The 24,554-nt window shown below is 39.3% G+C and overlaps 1 protein-coding gene across 1 annotated transcript in view; it reads left to right on the forward strand.

Annotated features, from left to right (window-relative positions):
* Ccdc171 (coiled-coil domain containing 171) overlaps positions 1-24,554 on the forward strand; it is a 332,057-nt gene that overhangs the window by 190,692 nt on the left and 116,811 nt on the right. The gene's annotated exons all lie outside the window — the stretch shown is intronic.

Raw genomic sequence — 24,554 nt, forward strand, 5'->3', positions numbered from 1 at the left:
TGAGAGATCTTTGTTATATTATTGAGTCAACTACAAGTAACCACTTTACATTGAAATGTGCAAAAGCAATCAATAGGCCTAAAAACTGCCTTTAAAAATGTCTGAAATATTACTTGCCTGGTATTCTGAATATCAATGTATAGGACTTCTCTGGCTGGCTTGTCTATGCTTGCATTCTTCTCTTCCTCCCTCCCTCCTCCTGGATTTTTGTTTCACTATTAAAGTCCTTATAGTTAGAGGCATTAGAGTATTTGGGCTTTGCTTTCTTCTTTGTTCCCAGCCTGGACCTCTCATGTTTGCCCTTGCTCTCTGTAGAGAAGTTCCGTATTCCTTAGGGCAATGCTAGCCAGCCTTCCCCAGGATCTAGAAGTTCTAGAGAAGTTCTGTGTTCCTTAGGGCATCTGTAGCCAGCCTTACCTAGGATCTAGACGCTCTAGAGAAGCTCCGTGTTCCTTAGGGCATCTGTAGCCAGCCTTCCCCGGGATCTAGAAGTTATAGAGAGTTCCGTGTTCCTTAGGGCATCTGTGGCCAGTCTTCCCCAGGATCTAGAAGTTATAGAGAAGTTCCGTGTTCCTTTAAGGCATCTGTAGCCAGTCTTCCCCAGGATCTAGAAGTTATAGAGAAGTTCCGTGTTCCTTAGGGCATCTGTAGCCAGTCTTCCCCAGGATCTAGAAGTTATAGAGAAGTCCCGTGTTCCTTAGGGCATCTGTAGCCAGCCTTCCCCAGGATCTAGAAGTTATAGAGAAGTTCCATATTCCTTAGGGCATCTGTAGCCAGCTTTCCCCGGGATCTAGAAGCTCTAGAGAGATTCTGTGGTCCTTAGGGCATCTCTAGAAGGTCTTCCACTTTGTAAACTTTTGAGTGTGAAAGGTAAATATGTCAAATGGGTCTGTGCTGGACTTCCATGTGTTTTCTACTTCTCAGTTCTTTTCTTCAGTTTGACTGACTTAGTTGTGGCTGGAATTTGACCTGAGTGACAGCTATATTTTAATAAAGTTATATTTTAGTTGGAATTATATATTTCTGTCTGAACATCAGTTTTCAAGTTTCTGCAAATGGTATTTTACCTTATTGCCACATATAATCTGTAAGATTGAATTTGATTTTTTTCTTTATTTTCTTTAAAGAATTTCTGGTGACTAATAGAACTGATGATATGTTAAGATGTTTTATGTATCAAGCATATGTAATCTTAACGACTTCCATTATCTTGCCTTTGCTTAGTGGTTTGTTTTATCTTTAGCTGTAGTGGAGGCTCTTTGTAAACTTAAAGCTTTGAGGCCAATGCTTCAGCTACCACGTAAATTCTTATTTATGTGACATCTGTCCTTAACATCACATACAAATAACTAAGATAGATTTTCTAGGATTTAATTATGCTAAGTAGTTTTTAGGTAATACCTCATTTAATCCTTAAAATAATTTTAGGACAAATAGTATCACTTATAGTTTTGGATGGAAAATCTAAACACAAGCTCAGGTCACAGAGCTAGGAAGGTAATAATAGTTTTCTTTGTTATAAAATTATTTCTTTTGAATGAACTTGAATAATATGGTTTAATTTAAATAGTTTGTTGATTATGAAGATATTTTCATGTTTTAAAATTTTATTTATTTAGTTTATATGTGTAGGTGTTTTGTCTTTTGTCTGCATGCGTGTTGGTGTACCTGGTACCCACAGAGGTCAGAAGAGGGTATTGGAGCTCCTGGGGACTGGAGTTACAGACATTTGGCTGTGAGCCACCGTATGGGTGGGTACTGGACTCAAACCGCGGTCCACTGCGAGAGTAGTGTTCTTAATCCCTGAGCCATCTTTAAAGCCCTTATTTTGGTGTTTCTAATTTTAAATTAGAAACCACTGCATTATAAGTTAATGGGTTAATAACAATTTGATCATTATCTGAATATAATTGTCTTAGTTCTCATTAATTTAAGACTCAGCAATTTTTGTTGTGTCTATTTATTTATTTATTTTTGAGATAGTCTCACTTTGAAGACCAGACTGGCCTGGAATTTGCTATACAGCTAGTTGCTGGCCTTGAATTTGAGGGGATCCTTCTGTCCCCTCCTCTTGAGTGCTCGAATTACAAGTCTAAGCCACCATGCCCAGCCTCTGTGATAGTTTTGTTTCAGAAATACTTCATTTAATTGCAGTCCATTATTGTAACTCTAGAACATCGCATTTTTAATGGAATGGGTATAAATTTATGTATTCCAGGTTCTTGAGTAATTATCCAATTATATGTTCATAATTCCAACATGATTAAATGACAATGTTTAATTCATCTTAGAAGTAATTTTACCCCTGTTTGGAGATATATAGTCTAAATAATTATACTTCTTTGTTTCTAGGAAAAGCTTAATTAAATCCTCAGGTTTTATTTGGAAGTTTGGGCACACTGCTCCATGGTCTTACTCCTTGAGGATCTGCTGAATAATCTTAGCAAGCTCTAACTGAACTACTTGAAGTTTTCGGTAGTTATATAGTGAATATGACTTTTCAATACTTTGAACTTTGAACACTGGAAAGAATTATTATTCTCTTTTATTCCAGAAAATACCATGCAAATGTAGGGATTTTTTCAAAAAAATAAATTAAAAAAGTATAGAATAGAGGCTGTGATAAAAATTATGTAATTTTTATAAAACTGCTGTGTAGTTGAAAACTCTTAAGTGATTTTTCATTAATATTGTTATAATGTCACTATATATATAAAAGTTGAGCTTGGCAAAATTGTATTTAATGTACTTTCAGTTACATAAAGTTTACACATGCTATACTGAAAATACTAGGAAGAAAGGAGTGCCTCTATGATAATTTTGGTGTATGCATCTCATTTTAAATGCATGCATTTACCTAGTGCAATGTGTATATCATACATGTGTTTAAAATGTAGTATTATGCTTTATACTCATGCTATAATTTTAAGAAGGCAAAGAAAGAAAAATTTTCTTTATGTGTTTTCTATTTATACCTTTATGGGCAAACAACTACTTTAGAATATTATTGCATGTATTAAATATGTTAAGAGAGATTTGGAAAAACATGCTCTTTATGAATTATAGCTGGACAGATAAATTTTGACTAGTTGTGTTCATAGTCAATGCTTTTATGTAAAATAGCAGTATGATTGTATATATATCTATACTACCTTGTCTCAAGTGACTTACTACAAGTTTGTTTCTTTCTAGACAAGGTTTGTTTCTCTGTGTAACCTTGGCTGTCTTGGAACTTTCTCTGTAGATCAGGCTGGCCTCAAACTCAGATATCTGCCTTCCTTTGCCCCTTGAGTGCTGGGATTAAAGGTGTGCCCCATCACTACCTGGCAGATTTTGTTATTCAATTAAAACTCTTCTTTTTTTCTTTCTTTCTTCTTTTTTCTTTTTCTTTTGTTTTTTTCGAGACAAGGTTTCTCTGTAGCTTTAGAGCCTGTCCTGGTACTAGCTCTTGTGGACCAGGCTGGCCTCGAACTCCCGAGATCTGCCTGCCTCTGCATCCTGAGTTCTGGGATTAAAGGTGTATGTCACCACTGCCCAACTTCATTTCCTTTCTTGATGATTCATTATTAGATCAATCTAGAAACTGATTTTCTAAAATTTCCAGATTTTTCTTTTTGGGGGAGACATAAATTTCAGAATTGCCAAGTGTGGAAATATGTCAGGGAGCTTTGTATGACGTCAGTGTTGCTAACCTACTTTGCAGTTTCAGTGGCCTACGACGATGCGTATCCCTTTGTACGCCATAACCAGCTGCAGCTTCACTCTGCAGGTATCATTGATAAGGCAGTTTTAAACTGGGGCAAGTTAGCTTTGTGGTAGAAATTTCTGTGCAGTGACACTGCTGTTTTGTGTCTTCTTGGAATCGGCACTTTACTTTTAGCTACATTTCAATCAACAAAGCAAGAACTGCGCACACTTCTGATTTTAGCAGGACACACAACATGCAGGCTTTTCTTTTCAGACAAGGTACAGCCATATTAAACTTGAAATCAGTGGGACAAAAGGGTGCATGCACCTTTCAGGGAGGTGGGCAAATAATTTGATTAACAACACAATCATTGAAATAACCATTTTCTTCTTGGTGATGCATACAAAAACAAATATATTTTCTTTTTTTTCCTTCTTTTTTTTCCTTTTTCCCCCCTTTTTTAAAATTTATTTATTAAGGATTTCTGCCTCCTCCCCGCAACTGCCTCCCATTTCCCTCCCCCTCCCCCGATCAAGTCACCCTCCCTCATCTGCTCGAAGAGCAATCAGGGCTCCCTGACCTGTGGGAAGCCCAAGGACCGCCCACCTCTATCCAGGTCTCCTAAGGTGAGCATCCAAACTGCCTAGGCTCCCCCAAAGCCAGTACGTGCAGTAGGATCAAAAACCCACTGCGATTGTTCCTGAGTTCTCAGTATTCCTCATTGTCCTCTATGTTCAGCTAGTCCGGATTTATCCCATGCTTTTTCAGACCCAGGCCAGCTGGCCTTGGTGAGTTCCCGATAGAACATCCCCATTGTCTCAGTGTCTATTCAGTCAAACTGACCGAATTTGATCAAACTTTACATTTTAATATCTAGGTTCTCTACTTTTTATATAGGGTTGAAAATGGTTATCTTAGGAATCCGTATGTCTAGTGACAATTTTTTTGCAAAACGTTTCTTAGCATTTAAAAATTAATTGGTGTTATTTATAAGTAAATCTGAGTTTGTGTGCCCAAGGTTAGATACATTTCAGTTAGCATTTTCTGGGTTCCAGAAGCCGTGTTGCTGACATTTCAAGGAATCACCGCTAGATGGTGACCTCGCTCATTTAGAAGGCTAGAACGGTGGTTTTCTTCAGGTGAATGGGTTGATAACAGAGGGATCAGAAATATGAAACAAGCTAATTTTATTTTAAGTTTTTAATGATTCAAATGGTACCATTTACTGAGTATGTAAATGCACATGCACACAAACATCCAGACCCAATCTGAGCAATCCTGTAGATTTTGTTATACTGTTACAGTGTTTTCTTAGAATAAATGAAACATGGCTGGGTGGTGGTGGTGTACACCTTTAATCCCAGTACTCAGGAGGCAGAGGCAGGCAGAACTTGGTGAGTTCGAGGCCAGCCTGGTCTACAGAACTAGTTCCAGGACAGTCAGGGCTACACTGAGAAACCCTGTCTTGGGGAAAAAAAAAGAAGAAGCGTGCACACAGTACACATCCTTGCATGTACACACCTGCACATATTCCCCTACATATATACATATGCACAGACATGCATGCATACACTCACACACACAAGTACATACATATCCACACTCCCACAATGCACAATATTGCACACCAAATGTACCTTCATTCATACACACACTCTCCCTCTACCCCCTGCCTCTCTTTCTCTCCCACTTTTTCTCTCTCACACACATACACCTTATTTTTCAAGTCTTGCTCTCTGAACAAATGCAGGTATTTTCCTGAGCACTGTTTCTGCAGATACTGCAATAAGGTTTAGATCTATTCCTAGTACATTGTTTTCTTGGGATGACAGGTGAATTTTCTCACTGTTATTGAAACCAGGATTATTTTAGGTGTAACCCTTCACTTGCTTTCCCTTTTTCCCTCCCTCCGTCCATCTCTGCCTCCTCTGCTTTTGGTGCTGAGGATTGAACCTAGGGCCTTGTACATGCTAAGCATGCATTGCACTACTGATTGTACCTCCAGCTCTCCTCCTATAATTAGTGGGAATAAAGAAATTATACATTTCACTCAGGACTGTTAAAACAATTTTAATGATTTCTTTCACATAGTAGGAAACAGTATAGACCCATCAAGGTAGATCTTCTAAGAAAACAGACTTAAATTGTCTGCCTGCAGTTTTGGCTTCTAAAGTAATATATTCTTTTCATCGTGTATTTGTGCTTTGACTCAGGCCTTAAGGCCTTCATTTAATTTAAACAAACTTAAATATCTTTTATTATTAGTAGTCACAGAATATATAGCTGGTATGCTACATGTGTGGAAAGTGAATATTAAGTACAGTCCAACTGGATCATTAGAGTAAATTTTGGTGACATACTCTTTAGCTTATTAAGGAAATGGTTTATTTCAAAATATGTATTTAAAAGACTCCTTCAAACTTTAGTATATCTATGAATCTTTTCCCTTAAATCCTATTTAACGTTGCTTAGAGTTCTAGCAAAGAGTCAGATGATCTGTTGTAGTGGTCCAGCACAATCTCTGGTGTTTACTGCCATTTGGCAGTTACAGTTTGCACGTGTGATCCCAAGACAGCGTGGGGAATTCTGCTTCACAGCCTGGAACCCTGCAGCAGCTTTCCATGCCTCTTGAGACAGCAGTTGGCACATTTGGACATTGAACAGAATCTTACACAAAGCTCACAGAAAATGTTAAAATAAATCTGGCTGAAAGGACAAGGGATGGGAGCCTACAAACTCGGCAGCCATATCAAAGCCCCCCTCCCCCTCCAAGTATACTTATGCAGTCCCACAAAGTGTTGTGAACAGTTATGTGCATGGAAAAATCCAATTTCCCCGTCACGTCTGATCTTTGTGCCGATTTTGCCTATTCTTCGGACCCTCCAGCAGTGCCCTGTTCCCTGTGGGTTTCAGTGGACATGCCACTTTATCCTGCTGAGGACGCTCTTTACACCACTGAGCACTTAACTCTGATGCCATCTCCATCTGATGGAGAACTTTCAAACCTCTCTAGTTTTTCCTGATGGCCATTTCTAGGAAGAATTTATTATTATTAGTTTATAAGTATATATTCATGAGGTGCTGAGGAGCTCCATCTGGACGGGTGAGTGTGTGCTATCCAGGGGCGGATTGTCCCGGAAGAGAGCACAAACCCCCCTCCCCCAGCTTTTTCTGCAGAGCTGCCTTTCTTACACACGATCCTCCCCTCCCCCCAAGCCTGCGTGGTCTGCAAGGTCCTTTGCTCAGGAACAGTGTTTTGCTCCTACACTAAGGCTATCCACCCAGAGCGGTGAGTACCTGCATACCGGGCAGGCCTCAAGGACCCCCAAAGGGAGCGTGGGCACCTTCAGCTTGCCAGGCAGGGTCTCCTGTGCTCTACTGGACCCCGTCCTGCCTGCTACGTTCTTCCTTTTGTCCCCGGCTCATTGGGCTACCAGCCGTCCCTATTTAGGTGCTGAGGAGCTCCATCTGGACAGGTGAGTGTGTGCTATCCAGGGGCGGATTGTCCCTGAAGAAAGCACAAACCCCCCTCCCCCAGCTCCCTCTGCAGGGCTGTCTTTCTTACACATGACCCCCCCCCCCCCTCAAGCCTGTGTGATCTGCAAGGTCCTTTGCTCAGGAACAGTTTTCTGCTCCTACACTAAGGCTACCCACCCAGAGAGGTGAGTGCCCGCCTACCGTGGCAGGGTCTCCTGTGTTCGCTCATTTGTCCGCTGGTCATTGGATTACCAGGCGTCCATGTTTCGGTGCTGAGGAGTTTCATCTGGACGGGAACGGTTCCTGCTTCTACACTGAGGAGATACACCCAAGAGTCAGTCACAGCAAAGTCTGGACCAAGACACCAGGCTTCTCCTGGCTCCATTTGAAGGAAGAGATGGGAAGGCGCCAATGCAAGAATTCCTCCAACAACCTGAAAGGCAACATGACATCACCAGAATCCAGGGATCCGGAAATAAGAATAATTGTACACCCTACTCCAGAAGAATTAGAAGAAATCGACTCAAAAGTGAATTATATGAAAATAATAGAGGACCTTAAACAGGAGGTGAAAAACTGCCATAAACAATTAGAGATTACAAACAAAAAGGTAGAGGAAATGAATAAATCGCTTAAAGATACCCAAGAAAACCAAGAGAAACAAGAAAAAGCAATCAAACAGGTAAGGGAAGCGGTTCAAGACTTGAAGAATGAAATGGAAGTAATGAAGAAAACACAAACCAAGGGAAGGATGGAGGTGGAAAATCTGGGTAAACAAACAGGAACTACAGAGACAAGTACTAACAACAGATTACAAGAGATAGAAGAAAGAATGTCAGACACTGAAGATACCATAGAGAAAATAAACACACTGATCAAAGAAAACAGCAAAACCAACAAATTCTCACCACAAAACATTCAGGAAATCTGGGACACAATAAAAAGACCAAACCTAAGAATTATAGGGGTAGAAGAAGGAGAAGTACAGCTCAACGGTCCAGAAAATATATTTAATAAAATTATAGAAGAAAACTTTCCCAACCTGAAGAAAGATATTCCTTTGAAGGTTCAAGAAGCATACAGAACACCGAATAGACTGGACCAAAAAACAAACAAACAAACAAACAAACAAACCATCTCCTCGCCATATAATAATCAAAACACAAAACTTACAGAATAAAGAAAGAATATTAAGAGCTGCAAAGGAAAAAGGCCAAGTTACTTATAAAGGTAAACCTATCAGACTTACACCTGACTTCTCTATGGAAACCATGAAAGCCAGAAGGTGCTGGATAGATGTACTGCAGAAACTAAGAGACCATGGATGCAAGCCCAGACTACTATACCCAGCCAAGCTTTCGTTCACTATAAATGGAGAAAACAAAATTTTCCAGGATAAAAAGAAATTTAAACAATATGTAGCCACAAATCCAGCTTTACAGAAAGTAATAGAAGGAAAATCACAACCCAACGAGTCCAACAATGCCCACAATAACTCAGACATCTAATGACCCTTCACCAGCACAACTCGAAGAAGGGAAACACACAAACTCTACTACCAAAAAAAAAAAGAAAGGAAAAATGAACGGAGTTAACAGCCACTGGTCATTAATATTACTTAATATCAATGGACTCAACTCACCTATAAAGAGGCACAGGCTAAGAGATTGGATACGAAAACAGGATCCAACATTCTGCTGTTTACAAGAAACACACCTCAACCACAAAGACAGACATCTACTCAGAGTAAATGGCTGGGAAAAGGTTTATCAAGAAAATGGACCTAAGAAACAAGCAGGTGTGGCCATACTAATTTCTAACAAAGTTGACTTCAAACTAAAATCAATCAGAAGAGATGGAGAGGGACATTTTTTACTCATAACAGGAACAATTCATCAGGACAAAGTCTCAATCCTGAATATCTATGCCCCTAATATAAAAGCACCCACTTACGTAAAAGAAACATTACTAAAACTCAAGGCAGTCATCAATCCACACACACTAATAGTAGTAGATTTCAACACTCCTCTCTCACCAATGGACAGGTCAATCAGACAGAAACATAACAGAGAAATAAGAGGATTAAGGGAGGTAATGAATCAAATGGACTTAACAGACATCTATAGATCATTCCACCCAAATAAGAAAGAATATACCTTCTTCTCTGCAGCTCATGGAACCTTCTCGAAAATTGACCACATACTCGGTAACAAAGCAAACTTCCACAGTTTCAAAAAAATATTAGTAACCACCTGTGTGTTATTGGATCACCATGGATTAAAGTTAGAATTCAACAGCAATGCTACCCCTAGAAAGCCTACGAACTCATGGAAACTGGACAGTCAACTACTGAACCACACCTGGATCAAGGAAGAAATAAAGAAAGAAATTAAAGTCTTTCTTGAATTCAATGAAAATAAAGACTCAACATACTCAAACCTATTGGACACTATGAAATCAGTGCTAAGAGGAAAGTTCATAGCACTAAGTGCCCACTTAAAGAAAACAGAGAAAGCCGGGCGATGGTGGCACACGCCTTTAATCCCAGCACTCGGGAGGCAGGCGGATCTCTGTGAGTTCGAGACCAGCCTGGTCTACAGAGCTAGTTTTAGGACAGGCTCCAAAGCCACAGAGAAACCCTGTCTCGAAGAACCAAAAAAAAAAAAAAAAAAAGAAAACGGAGAAAGCACACATTGGAGACTTAACTGCCCACCTGAAAGCTCTAGAAAAGAAAGAAGCAGACTCACCTAGGAGGAGTAGAAGACTGGAAATAATCAAACTAAGGGCTGAAATCAACAAAATAGAAACACAGAAAACATTCCAAAGAATCAATGAAACAAAAAGCTGGTTCTTGGGGAAAATCAACAAGATTGATAAACCCCTATCCAATCTAATCAAACGGCGGAGAGAGGATACACAAATTAACAAGATCAGAAATGAAAAGGGAGACATAATCACAGACACAGAGGAAATTCAGAAAATCATTAGATCTTACTACAAAAGCCTATATGCCACAAAATTGGAAAATGTTAAGGAAATGGACACTTTTTTAGATAAGTACCATATACCAAAGTTAGACCAGGACCAGGTGAACAATCTAAATAGACCCGTTAGTCGCGAAGAATTAGAAGTTGTTATAAAAAACCTCCCTACCAAAAAATGCCCAGGTCCAGACGGTTTCAATGCAGAATTCTACCAGAACTTCCAAGAATACCTAATACCTATACTCCTCAATGTATTTCACACTATAGAAACAGAAAAATCATTGCCAAATTCCTTTTATGAAGCTACAGTCACCCTGATACCAAAACCACACAAAGACTCAACCAAGAAAGAGAATTACAGGCCAATCTCACTCATGAACATCGACGCAAAAATCCTCAATAAAATACTGGCAAACCGAATCCAAGAACACATTAGAAAAATTATCCATTATGATCAAGTAGGCTTCATCCCAGGGATGCAGGGCTGGTTCAACATACGAAAATCTATCAATGTAATTCATCATATAAGTAAACTGAAAGAAAAAAACCATATGATCATTTCATTAGATGCTGAAAAAGCATTTGACAAAATTCAACATCCCTTTATGATAAAGGCCTTAGAGAGATTAGGGATACAAGGGTCATACCTAACTATAATAAAAGCTATTTATAGCAAGCTGACAACTAACATCATATTAAATGGAGAAAAACTCAAAGCCATCCCACTAAAATCAGGAACACAACAAGGCTGTCCACTCTCTCCATACCTTTTCAATATAGTGCTTGAAGTTCTAGCAATAGCCATAAGACAACATAAGGGGATCCAAGGAATTCAAACTGGAAAGGAAGAAGTTAAACTTTCATTATTTGCAGATGATATGATAGTGTACATGAGCGACCCCAAAAACTCCAGCAAAGAACTCCTACAGGTGATAACACATTTAGTCATGTGGCAGGATACAAGATCAATTCCAAAAAATCAGTTGCCCTCCTATACACAAAGGATAAGGAAGCAGAGAGGGAAATCAGAGAAGCATCACCTTTCGCGATAGCCACAAATAGCATAAAATATCTTGGGGTAACTCTAACCAAGGATGTGAAGGATCTATTTGACAAGAACTTTAAGTCCTTGAAGAAAGAAATTGAGGAGGATACCAGAAAATGGAAGGATCTCCCTTGCTCTTGGATTGGGAGGATCAACATAGTAAAAATAACAATTCTACCAAGGGCAATTTATAGATTCAGTGCAATCCCCATTAAAATTACATCGAAATTCTTCACAGATCTTGAGAGGACATTAATCAACTTTATATGGAAAAACAAAAACCCAAGATAGCCAAAACAATCTTATACAATAAAGGAACTTCTGGAGGTATTACCATTCCTGACTTCAAACTCTATTACAGAGCTTCAGTATTGAAAACAGCTTGGTATTGGCATAAAAACAGAGAAGTCGATCAATGGAATAGAGTAGAAGACCCAGATTTTATCCCACAAACCTATGAGCACCTGATTTTTGATAAAGGAGCTAAAAATATACAATGAAAGAAAGATAGCATCTTCAACAAATGGTGCTGGCAGAACTAGTTGTCAACCTGTAGAAGAATGAAAATATCTATTGCCATGCACAAAACTCAAGTCCAAATGGATTAAAGACCTCAATATCAGGCTGAACACACTGAACCTGATAGAAGAGAAAGTGGGAAGTACTCTACAACATATGGGCACAGGAGATCACTTCCTACGCATATCCCCAGCAGCACAGACATTAAGGACAACCTTGAATAAATGGGACCTCCTGAAACTGAGAATCTTCTGTAAAGCAAAGGACACTGTCACTAAGACAAAAAGGCAACCCAATGACTGGGAGAAGATCTTCACCAACCCCGCAACAGACAAAGGTCTGATCTCTAAAATATATAAAGAACTCAAGAAACTAGACTTTAGAATGCTAATTAACCCAATTAAAAAATGAGGCACTGAACTGAACAGAGAATTCTCAACAGAAGAAGTTCAAATGGCTAAAAGACACTTAAGGTCATGCTCATCCTCCTTGGTGATCAGGGAAATACAAATTAAAACAACTTTGAGATACCATCTTACACCTGTCAGAATGGCTACAATCAAAAACACCAATGACAGCCTTTGCTGGAGAGGTTGTGGAGTAAAGAGCACACTCATCCATTGCTGGTGGGAATGCAAACTTGTGCAACCACTTTAGAAATCAGTGTGACGATTTCTCAGGAAATTCGGCATCAACCTACCCCAAGATCCAGTAATACCACTCTTGGGAATATACCCAAGAGATGCCCTATCATATGACAAAAGCATTTGTTCAACTATGTTCATAGCAGCATTATTTGTAATAGCCAGAACCTGGAAACAACCTAGATGCCCTTCAATGGAAGAATGGATGAAGAAAGTGTGGAATATTAGAGTACTACTCAGCGGTAAAAAACAATGACTTCGCGAATTTTGCATGCAAATGGATGGAAATAGAAAACACTATCCTGAGTGAGGTATCCCAGACCCAAAAAGAAGAACATGGGATGTACTCACTCATAATTGGTTTCTAGCCATAAATAAAAGTCATTGAGCATATAATTTGTGATCCTAGAGAAGCTAAATAAAAAGGTGAACCCAAAGAAAAACATATAGTCATCCGCCTGGATATGGGAAGTAGACAAGATTACAGGGCAAAACCTGGGAATTTGGGGGTGAGGTGGCATGGGGCTAAGGGGAAATGGGGTGAGAAACATGAGACAGGGAGAATGGGGGGAGCTTGGGGGAATGCTATGGTTGGGATAAAGGAAGGGTGGACATGGGAGCAGAGAAATATATATCCTAATTAAGGGAGCCTTCTTAGGGCTGGCAAGAGACTTGACTCTAGAGGGGCTCGCAGGTGTCCAGGGAGATGTCCCCAGCTAGTACCTTGAGCAACTGAGGAGAGGGAACCTGAAATGAACCTATCCTATAGCCATACTGATGAATATCTTGCATATCACCTTAGAACCTTCATCTGGCGATGGATTGAGATAGAGACAGAGACCCAAATTGAGCACCAGACTGAGCTCTTAAGATCCAAATGAGGAGCAGAAGGAGGGAGAACATGAGCAAGGAAGTCAGGACCACGAGGGGTGCACCCACCCACTGTGACAGTGGAACTTATCTATTGGGAGCTCACCAAGACCAGCGGGACTGGGACTGAATAAGCATGGGATGAAACCGGACTTTCTGAACGTGGCGGACAATGAAGGCTGATGAGAAGCCAAGGACAATGGCACTGGGTTTTGATCCTAATACATGAACTGGCTTTGTGGGAGCCTAGCCTGTTTGGATGCTCACCTTCCTGGACCTATATAGGAGTGGGAGGACCTTGGGCTTCCCGCAGGGCAGGGAATCTGGACTGCTCTTCATTCTCGAGAGGGAGGGGGAATGGAGTGGGGGCGAGGGGGAGAGGGGTAGGGGAGTGGAGGGAGGGGGCGATGTGTGCGAGGAGGGGAAGGGAAATGGGAAATGGGGAAGAGGCGGAAATTTTTTTTGCAACAACTAAAAAAAATAAATAAACAAACAAACAAACAAAAAAGAAAGTATCCATCAAAGCTTCCTCGTCCCAGATAACTGTAGCCTGAGACTGCGTTCCTATAGAAACTCACTACCAAGAATAATTCGTATTTATCTCCCTGGAGGCAGTGGGATCTGGGAGAATGGAGCGGACAAATGAGGCAAGCTAAAGTCTCATGCAATAGCCAACTTTATTTAGAGCATCGGACAATTTATATTGTGAGGGTTAAGCAAGATCATATGCACCAAGTCCACAAGAGTTCAAGAACAAGTGTGTAGAAACATTATCTGAATGACAACAGTAAGCAGCGTTGGGTAATCTGAAGCACACTTCACTCCTATTGGCATGAAAGCACATTCCAAGAATAAACACGTGATTTAAAGAAACTGAAAAAAAGTATATATTCATTTATACAATAGATGGTTCTAGACTCTGTACAGGTTGGCCATTTGAACTCAATGACTCAGTTTCCTCATTTGTAAAGTGAGATAGTAGTAGTCTTCTCATTGAGTTACTGTGAGTACTAACTGCACTAATGTCTGGAACAAAATAGGAATTCAGAAAACAGTCTGTTATTATTGTTCTTTATGGCTTTGACAGTAGAGAAATATATATGTATGATGGATGAATAAAACTATATTATAGTCATATCAACTTTGAAGTTAGGTTTTTCAGGTAAGTGTATAAAACAAAACCTACACAAACAAAAGTATGTGATAATTGCTTATGGAAACTTTACAGGGAATAACTGAAGCTGTTAATAGAAAAATGATAGTTATTTTATTTTGGGAGATATCCCTTTTATTATACCCAAGTAGGAAAACTGTTTATATTGCTTTTAACCTTTTCAAAATGTCTCCTGTTTAGAGGGTTAAGATTCAAATGTAAAACACCAAGCTTTCTGCATCTCTTCTCTGCAGTGTTGCCGTGTGTGATCATCTCTTCTCTGCAGTGTTGCCGTGTGTGGGCATCTTTAACTAGACATCAAGAGACTAGTTTGTGTTCAGGGATTATGTTGAATGAAGTATGTGATGAGTATAAAGTGTCCTCCATCTCTTCTGATTGATTTTAGTTTGAAGTTTATTTTGTTAAACTTTATTAGGATAGCTACACCCGCTTGTTTCATAGGTCCTCTGAGGAGCATGTTGGGGGGTGTGGAACTAGTAATACCCTGTAATGTTTTGGGACTTTCTTGGACAGAAAGTTTGCTGTGAGATTCTGTTTCCTAGGAGTGTAGAAGCTACACCCATAAAACCTCACCAGCATGACTGCCTAACCCTAAACTGAATGAGGAGAACACCAGTAGACATGCTGTTGTGTATGCAGGAAAGCTCACGAGACTTCAGTTCTACCTGAAAACTACAGGCAACTAAAGAATTCTAAGAGCAGAAGAAATAGTGTTCCCCAGGGACCGGCACACCACTGGGTTACCCAGTACCAAATGGTCAGCCCTGAAAACATATACAAGTAACATTGCACAGGCTAGGCAGGTTCTATTTATGTATTTAGGAACACACACCCACGCACACACACACACTCACACACAGACACACACACACACACAGACACACACACTTAATGAAAAAAGAGGTCATGAATTTAAAAGATAACAAGGAATGATATATGGGAGGGTTTAGAGGGAGGAAAGGAAGGGGGAAATATATAATTCTAATCTCAAAACTAAGTAGATTGGAAATGTGTGCCGCAACAGAATGCCTTATTAACCAATTTTCCATTGCCATGACAAAATACTTGAGCTTAGACAGCCTACTCAGGCAGATTCCAAAGCTCCGTCAATGGTCTTGGCCCTGAAGCTTGGGTCTGTGGCAGCATAGTACACCATGACAGGAACTTGTAGCGAAGGAATCCCTTTCACCTGCTGGTGGCTGAGAAATGAACAGCAAAGAGCAGGACCTGGGCTTCCGTGTCCCCTTTGGATACATTCCTCCAGGAATCTTACTGTTCTTTCTATTATGTCTCATTTCCTAAGGGTTTCACCAACTACCACTAGTGCCACAACCTAGTAACCAAGCCTGTAGCACTTGGGCCTTTCAGGAGCACTGATCCACATCATAGACAGAGTTAGAGTTGTTTAGTTTTTATTTGCAAATATTTATTTTTTTATCCACTAAATAACGCCATTTGAATAAGACACAGAAGTCAACCATATGGCAGACAAGCAGCCATTTGATGGAGAGGGGAACTTTATAGAAAGAGTGAAAAAGAGCCCAAAGTACCTGTCTGAGGTTGCTGTTCTTTGTTTTGTCAACTTGACACAGCTAAAGTCATTTAGGAAGAGGAGCCTTAACTGAGAAAATGCCTTCATTATATTGCCTGTAGGCATTTCTGTGGGACATTTTCTTAATGATTAATGTGGGCAGGCCCAGTCCATTGTAGGTGGTGCCAACCCTGGGTAGGTGCATAAGAAAGCAGGTTGAAATGATAGCTTATGCTGGAGACGGTATGGAGTAAGGGGAACATTACTCCATTTTTGGTGAGAATGCAAACTGGTACAATCACTCTGGAATTCAGTATGGCCCTAAGCAATAGAGGACAGGGTGTCCGAACTGGCCTCGCCCTGTAGTCAGATTGATGAATATCTTAAACATCACCATAGAACCTTCATTCAGTAATTGATGGAAACAGAGGCAGAGACCTACAGTGGAGCACTGGGCTGAGCTCCCAAAGTCCAGTTGAAGAGTGGGAGGAGTGAGAATATGAGCAAAGAGGTCAAGACCATGATGGGTTCACCCAATGAAACAGTCTACCTCAGCTAATGGGAGCTCATCAACTCCAGATGAACAGGGAAGGAACCAGGGAAGGACTAGTCCCTCTGAATGTGGGTAACAGCTGGGGCAGACTGAGGGGCCACTGACAGTGGCACCAGGATTTCTACCTCCTGCTTGTACTGGCTTTTTGGGTACCTATTCTCTTTGGATGGATTCTCTTGCTCAGTGTAGATATAGTAGGGAGGGCCTTGGATCTCCCCAAAGCAGTGTGCCTTACCCTCTCTGAGGAGTGGATTAGGGGGTGGGTGAGGAGGTAGGTGGAGGGAATGGGGTAAGGGGAAGGAGTAAGAACTTGGATTGGTATGTAAAATGGAAAAATATAGTTTCTTTTTAAAAAAAATGAAAATTAAAAAATTAAAATTAAAAAAGAAAAAGAAAGCAGGTTGAGCAAGCCATGAGGAGCAAGCCAGTAAATAGCCTCCATCCATGACCTCTGCTTCAGTTCCTGCCTCAGGTTCCTGCTTTGAGTTTCTGCCCTGATTTCCCTTAGTGGACTGTGACTTGAGATAAGTAAGTCAGATAAACTCTCTGCCACCCAGGTTCTGTATCACAGCAATAGACATCTAACTAAGACAGTACCTGTGAAAGCATTTGTAGTCTCTGGCCAATATCCAAAAAAAGAAAAAAGGAAGAAAAAAGATGAGTTACACCTTTTCCTTTAGCATGGTTTAAGGAGAGCCTGCTCTTCTGTGGTGTGTTCCCTTGGCCAAGTGACTGGCAAGCCTGACTAGATTAATTCTTAAGGGTCACAGAGGAGTCTTAAGTTGTATATTATTTGTCTTTTGATGTCAAAAGGCTATAACTAAATAATGTTGAACCTCTTACTAGACTTCATTTCAGCATGATAGAAAGTAGCCTTCTAGGTGCTGGAGGATGGCTCAGTGGTTAAGAACACTGGCTGCTTTTCCAGAAGACCTGGGTTCAGTTCCCAGCACCCACATGGGAGCTCACCACAGTCTGTAACTCCAACTACAGTTTTGATACCTTCACACAGATAACACATTTAGGCAAAACACCAATGTACATAAAATAAAATTAAGATAAAAAAATAAAGAAGCTTTCTAGACAGATTGGAAGGCTTTACTGATTTTGAGGAATTTGGTAAGGAGTGAAATACTCTCTTTTCGTATTTATTGCATTTTTCCAGCTTAAAGATTTTATAGAAAGCATGGAGATAGTTTCTAATATCATTGTGGTACTGGAAGGAAAGAGGTTTAGTTGAAAAGGACTCACATTTGACATAAAACTATACCATTTATATGACTGAGTCAGGCATATTACTTCTTTGATTCCCCTTGTGTAAGGTAGAAATTAGCATATTTTCTACTTTCCTAGACTGTGAGTAATCAAATGAGTCGATGTCCTCAGAGTGCCTGGATGATAATGTTGATGACTCTGGTGAGGATAGCAATGATGATGCTACGATGGATGATGATGTTTGTGGCATTCTTTTTTGTTGAAGTCATGTTTTCTCCCAGGATTGTGTGTGGGAATATTAATAGTAATATAATGGCAAAACTTTATTTAATCTTAGGACAGACAATGTTCCAAGCATGCTGTAAGAGAGGACCACATTCCTTCATATCAAATAGAATACTCAGTATAGTGAGTTTTGATTCCTAAACTAAGGGTTCTTCTAAAATTAAGAACTCAACAATTAATGCATAAAAATTCATTCTCGGATTTTTTTAAATAATGAACTTTACTCAACTTTTATTTATTTTTGAAGCAGTTTTAAAACAGACTTCAATCAGTTTGATTTAAGCATGCGGGTTGAAAGAAAGAGGCATTTAGGGAAGAAAGTAAGACATACTTGAGAGTTTGGCTTTTCCAAAGAAACTTGCCTTTAATGATTTTTCTTTCATCTTCTTCCTCCTGCTTCTCCTTCTTTTAAGGAAAAGTCTTTCTCTGTAATTCATGGTGACATGAGTTCATGTGTAAAGTACTGCTAGTACAGCCATTATCATTATGCTTTTGATTTACTTTTATTAAAACTAGCTAGTGTATAACATATTTGAGTTAAATTATAATCATTTACATTCTATAGTACAATGAAAACTGAATGTAAGGATGTTAAAATTATTAAAAGGCATATTTACCTTATTTGACTATATGACCAAAAATTCTTGAAGTTGATTCTTTCAACAATAATTTCTTTTTAATTTAAGTGTTTAGAACTTAGTTACATAGACTTTTGTAGAAGATTACTCATATTTCCAAAATTCTTGGAACTGGAGAGATGGTTCAGTGATTACCAGGGTGTACTGCTCTTGCAGAGGAAGGGGTGGGATTCACAGCCACATTTAACTCCGGCTCCAGGGGATCCGATGTCCTCTTCTTACCTTTGGGAGTGCGCACACTCACATGCCCAAAACCTGTTCTCTCTGCTTTGTGTAATTACATGTACACATAATTAAAGATAAAATCTTTAAAAATTATTCTTGTGGTGTTATTTCAGGAAATTCTCAGTTTTAGAGCAGCACTTGTATTCTAAATATCAGTTTCTTACGACTTGATTCACAGCTGACCCAGTCTCAATATTCCCAAGGAGTTGAATATTTCTGGGTGTTTTGACTCCCTCACCATTTTGTTTTCTGAGTCAGGGTCTCTCTGTGGCCCACACTGGTGCAGTGTGAATTCTAATTGATCTTAATAATAAAAATCTAGAGTCAGATATAGGGGTAAATGCTGAAAGGTCAGAGAAGCAGAGCAGCAGCCACTAGTTCTTATCTCTATCGAATCCTCAGACCAAAGGGATGATCCTGTCCCTACAAATCCTCAGACTGAATACCTTGAGCTCCTGTCTCCAGCCACCTTGTATTCCTCTCTGCCCAACCATATCCCTTCCTGTCTCCACCTCCCTAGAGCTTGGAATAAAGGTGTGAGCCACCGCCGCTTGGCTCTGTTTCTCTTTTAGACCGATTCAATTACGCATAGTCCAGGGTGGCCTTGAACTCACAGAAATCTGTTTGACTCTGTGCTGGGATTAAAGGTGTGTGCCACCACTGCCTGGCCTCTGTGGCTAACTAGTGTGGTTAGCTCTGTACTCCAATGTTTAGGTAAGCTTTATTTGTTAAAACACAAACAAAATATCACAACACTGGGCTTGAATTTATGATTCTGCTGTCTTCCACATCCCAAATGTGGGGTGTAGGTGTAAGTGCCATGCCTGGCTCTAGTGTCTTCAGTTGTGTAAAGATTTGGAGCCTGCTGAGAAGTCTGTAGTTGGTAAAGTCTAACAGAAGAGCAATGTACATTCTATCCTCTTACATATCCTAGGTGGTAGGAACAAGCAGAGATCACGGAAGAGCTGATTTTAGTGTAGCAACAGCATGATGATTGTCACGTGCGGGTAGTTTCCACGTGTTCTTTGAAAATAACATGTATGGGAGACACGAAAACATGCCATGTCATGGTGAATGTAGTTAGCTACCTTTTGTCTGTTTTGTTCCTTTGAGTGTTTTTTTCCCAGTTGAGAGAGCTTATGGATCTTTTGGCTCTACTGTTTTGACATGTAAAATAGCCATTTCCCTCCTAACTCTCACTGTCATCCACCTCTTCTAACTTGTTCCACAGTTCTGCGGTTCGCACAGAGACCTAGGACAAGGAGCAGTCAGTGCATTTTGAACACTCTTTGAGGCTTTTCATTGTACTATTGACAACTTTCATGTTTACCGGGAAAGATTTGTTTTTTCTTTATATTTGAACACAATTTAGAAATCTGTTATCAAAGAATGACACGAGAATGTACCAATAACCATAAGATAGCTTACAACAGTGTTAGAGCATACTTTGAAATTTGAGGGGGGATTTTCATTGCTTATTTGTTCTGTTTTGTTGTTTTTCATCTAACATATGGACTTTTTATAAAAACATTTCTATAAAGATGATGATGATGATTATTCTGTGGATTATAGCCTGATTATCCTTTGCTTTACATATGTTATCCACTTATGAGTGAGTACACACCATGTTTGTCTTTCTGGGTCTGGGTTACCTCATCCAGGATGATTTTTTTTCTAACTCGATTCATTTGGCAACAAATTTTATGATGTCATTGGTTTTTTTCAGCTGAGTAATAATTCATTGTATAAATGTACCATGTTTTTTTTTATCCACTCTTCATTTGAGGGGCATCTAAGTTGTTTCCAGGTTTTGGTTATTACGAATAGTGCTGCTATGAACATAGTTGAGCAAGTTTCCTTGTAGTATGATTGAGCATCCTTTGGTACACGCCCAAGAGGTATAGCTGGGTCTTCAGGTAGATTGATTACCATTTTTCTAAGAAACTGCCTTATCAATTTCCAAAGTGGGTATACAAGTTTGCACTCCTACCAGAAATGGAGGAGTGTACTTCTTACTCCACTACAACATAAGCTGTCATTAGTGTTTTTGATCTTAGCCATTCTGACAGGTATAATATGGTATATCAGAGTCATTTTGATTTGCATTTCCCTAATGCCTAAGGATGTTGAGCAATTCTTGAAGTTAACTCAGCCATTTGAGATTCTTCTGTTGAGAATTCTCTGTTTAGATTTGTACCCCATTTTTAAATTGGATTATTTGGTATTTTGATATCTAGTGTTGTTGCGCAAGGAGGGGTCCATTTGTTCTGGCCACCTGACTAGCTTACACCTGAAATAATCACACAGAAACTGTATTCATTTAAACATTGCCTTGCCCATTAGCTCTAACTTCTTATTGGCTAACTCTTACATATTAGTTTAACCCATCTCCATTAATGTGTATCACCACATGACTGTGGCTTACCGGCAAGATTCTAACCAGCGTCCATCTCAGGCAGGAGAACCATGGCATCTTCCACTCTGCCCTTCTTTCCAGCATTTAATTCTGTCTGCTCCGCCTACCTAAGTTCTGCCCTATCAAATGGCCAAGGCAGTTTCTTTATTCAACCAATGAAAGTAACACATAAACAGAAGGACCTCCTACACCATAGTGTCTTGAGTTCTTTATATATTTTGGAGATCAGCTTTCTGTCAGATGTGGGGTTGATGAAGATATTTTCTCATTCCTTAGGTTTCCATTTTGTTTTATTTACTGTTTTCAGTTTTCTGGAGGTTCCATTTATTAATTGTCGATCTCAGTGTCTGTGCTACTGGTGTTATATTCAGGAAGTGATCTCCTGTGCCAATGCATTCATTCAAGGATACTTTCTGCTTTCTCTTCTACCAGGGTCAGTGTAACTGGACTTACATTGAAGTCTTTAATCTACTTGGATTTGAGTTTTGTTCAGGGCAATAGATATTTGCATTCTATGCCAGCATCCAGTTATGCCAGCACCATATGTTGAAGAGGCTTTCTTTTTTCCATTGTATAATTTTGTCTTCTTTGTCAAGAATCAGGTGTTCATAGGTGTGTGGGTTTATGTCAGGGTCTTTGATTCAGTTCCATTTGTCCACCTGTCTATTTTGTGCCAACATTAAGCTGTTTTTGTTGCTGTAGCTCTACAAGAGTTTGAATTCAGGGATGGCGATACTTCTGGAAGTTCCTTTATTGTACAGAATTGTTTTAGCCTTTCTGGGATTTTTGTTTTTCCATATAAAGTTGAGTATTATTCTTTCAGGGTCTGTGAAAAATCGTGTTGGGATTTTTGCTGGGGATTGCTTTGAATCTGCAGATCACTTTTGGCAATCTTACCAAATATACTATGTTAATCCTATGTAGCCATGAACATGGGAGATATTTCCTTCAGTTTCTTTCTTCAAAGACTTAAAAATTTTTGTCATATATATCTTTCACTTGTTTTGTTAGAGTTACCCCAAGATATTTTATATTGTTTGTTGCTATTGTAAAGGGTGTTGTTTCCCTAATTTTTTTATTGATCCATTTATCATTTGTATATAGGGGTATAGGAGGACTACTGATTTTTTGAGTTAATCTTGTATCCTACCACATTGCTGAAGGTGTTTATCAGCTTTAGGAGTTTGCTGCTAGCATTTTTTGGGGTCACTTATGTATACCATCAGACCATCTGCAAATAGCAAAAGTTTGACTTCTTCCTTTCCAATTTATATCCCTTAGATCTCCTTTTATTGTCTTATTGCTCTAGCTAGAATTTTGAGTACTATATTGAATAGATACAGAGAGAGTAGACAGACTTGCCTGGTTCCTGATTTTAATGGAATTGCTTTGAGTCTCTCTTCATTAAAATTTATGTTAGCTATTGACTTGCTATATATTGCCTTGTATTATGTTTAGGTATATTCCTGTATCTCTGATATCTCCAAGGCCTTTATCATGAAGTGCTGTTGGATTTTGTCAAAGGCTTTTCAGCATCTAATGAGATGATCATGTGACTTTTTTCTTTCAGTTTGTTCATGTGGTAGATTACATTGACAAATTTTCATATGCTGAACCAACCCTGTATCTCTGGGATGAAACATACTTGATCATGGTGGATGATTTTTTGATGTGTTCTTGGATTCAGTTTGCCAGTATTTTATTAAGTATTTTTATATCCGTGTTCATGAGGGAGATTGGTCTGTAATTCTCTTTCTTTGCTACATCTTTCTGTGGTTTGGGTATTAGGGTAACTGTGGCCTAATAAAAAGAATTTGGCTGTGTTCCTTCTGTTTCAATTGTGTGGAACAATTTGAGAAGTGTTTGTATTAGCTCTTCTTTGAGATTCTGGTAGAATTCTGCACTGAAACCATTTGGCCCTGGGCTTCTTTTGGTTGAGAAACTTTTAATTAGTGCTTCTATTTCCTTAGGGGTTATAGGTCTATTTAAATTGTTTATCTGGTCTTTATTTAATTTTGGTATGTAATACCTATCAAGAAAATTGTCTATTTCTTTTACATTTCCAATTTTATGGAGTACAGGGATTTGAAGCATGACCTAATGATTCTCTAAATTTCTTCAGTGTCTGTTGTTATGTCCCCCTTTTCATTTCTGATTTTGTTAATTTGGATGTTCTCTCTCTGTCTTTTGATTAGTTTGGATAATGGTTTGTTTATCTTGTTGGCTTTCCTAAAGAACCCACTCTTTGTTTCATTGATTCTTTGTATCTTTGTTTCTATTTTGTTGGTTTCAGCCCCCAATTTGATTATTGCCTGTCATCTACTCCTCCTGGGTGAGTTTCTTTCTTTTTTGCTTCTTTTTGTTCTAGCACTTTCAAGTGTGTTGTTAAGTTGCTAGTGTGAGACTTCTCCAAATCCTTCCTTCCTTCCTTCCTTCCTTCCTTCCTTCCTTCCTTCCTTCCTTCCTTCCTTCCTTCCTTCCTTCCTTCCTTCTTTCCTTCCTTCCTCCTCTTCTTTCTTTCTTTCTTTCTTTCTTTCTTTCTTTCTTTCTTTCTTTCTTTCTTTCTTTCTTTCTTTCTTTTTCTCCTTCCTCTTTCTCCTCCTCCTCCTCTTCCTCCTCCTTCTCCTTCTCCTCCTTCTTTTCTTCCTCCTCCACCTCCTCTTTCACCTCCTTCTCCTCTGCCTCCACCTCCTCCTCCTCCTCCTTCTTCTTCACAGGGTTTCACTCTGTAACAGTCCTGACTGTCTTGGAACTTGCTTTGTAGACCAGGCTGGCCTTGAACTCACAGAGATCCACCTGACTTTACCTCCCAAGTGCACCACCACTGCCCACCCAGCAAGAGTTCTCTATATTCTTTATGTAGGCATTTAGTGCTATGAACGTTCCTCTTAGCTCTGTTTTCATAGCATCCCACAAGTTTAGGTATGTTAGTATGTTCTTTTTATTGAAATCTAGGAAGTTTTTAATTTCATTCTTATTTCTTCCTTCACCCATTGGTAATTCAGTTGAGAGTTTCATTTTCCATGAGTTTGTAGGCTTTCTGTAGTTTGTGTTGTTGTTGAATCCTAATTTTTAGCCCATGGTGATCTGATAAGATACAGGGGTTATTCCATTTTTTTTATCTGTTAAGATTTGCTTTGTGACTAAGTATGTAGTCAATTTTTAGAGAAGGTTTCATGAGGTGCTGAGAATAATGTATATATATTCCTTTGTGTTTGGGTGAAATGTTCTGTAGATATCTATTATGTCCATTTAAGTCTTAACATCTGTTATTTCCCTTATTTCTCTGT

The sequence above is a fragment of the Microtus pennsylvanicus genome, chromosome 13, assembly GCF_037038515.1.
Source record: "Microtus pennsylvanicus isolate mMicPen1 chromosome 13, mMicPen1.hap1, whole genome shotgun sequence".
Taxonomy (NCBI): domain Eukaryota; kingdom Metazoa; phylum Chordata; class Mammalia; order Rodentia; family Cricetidae; genus Microtus; species Microtus pennsylvanicus.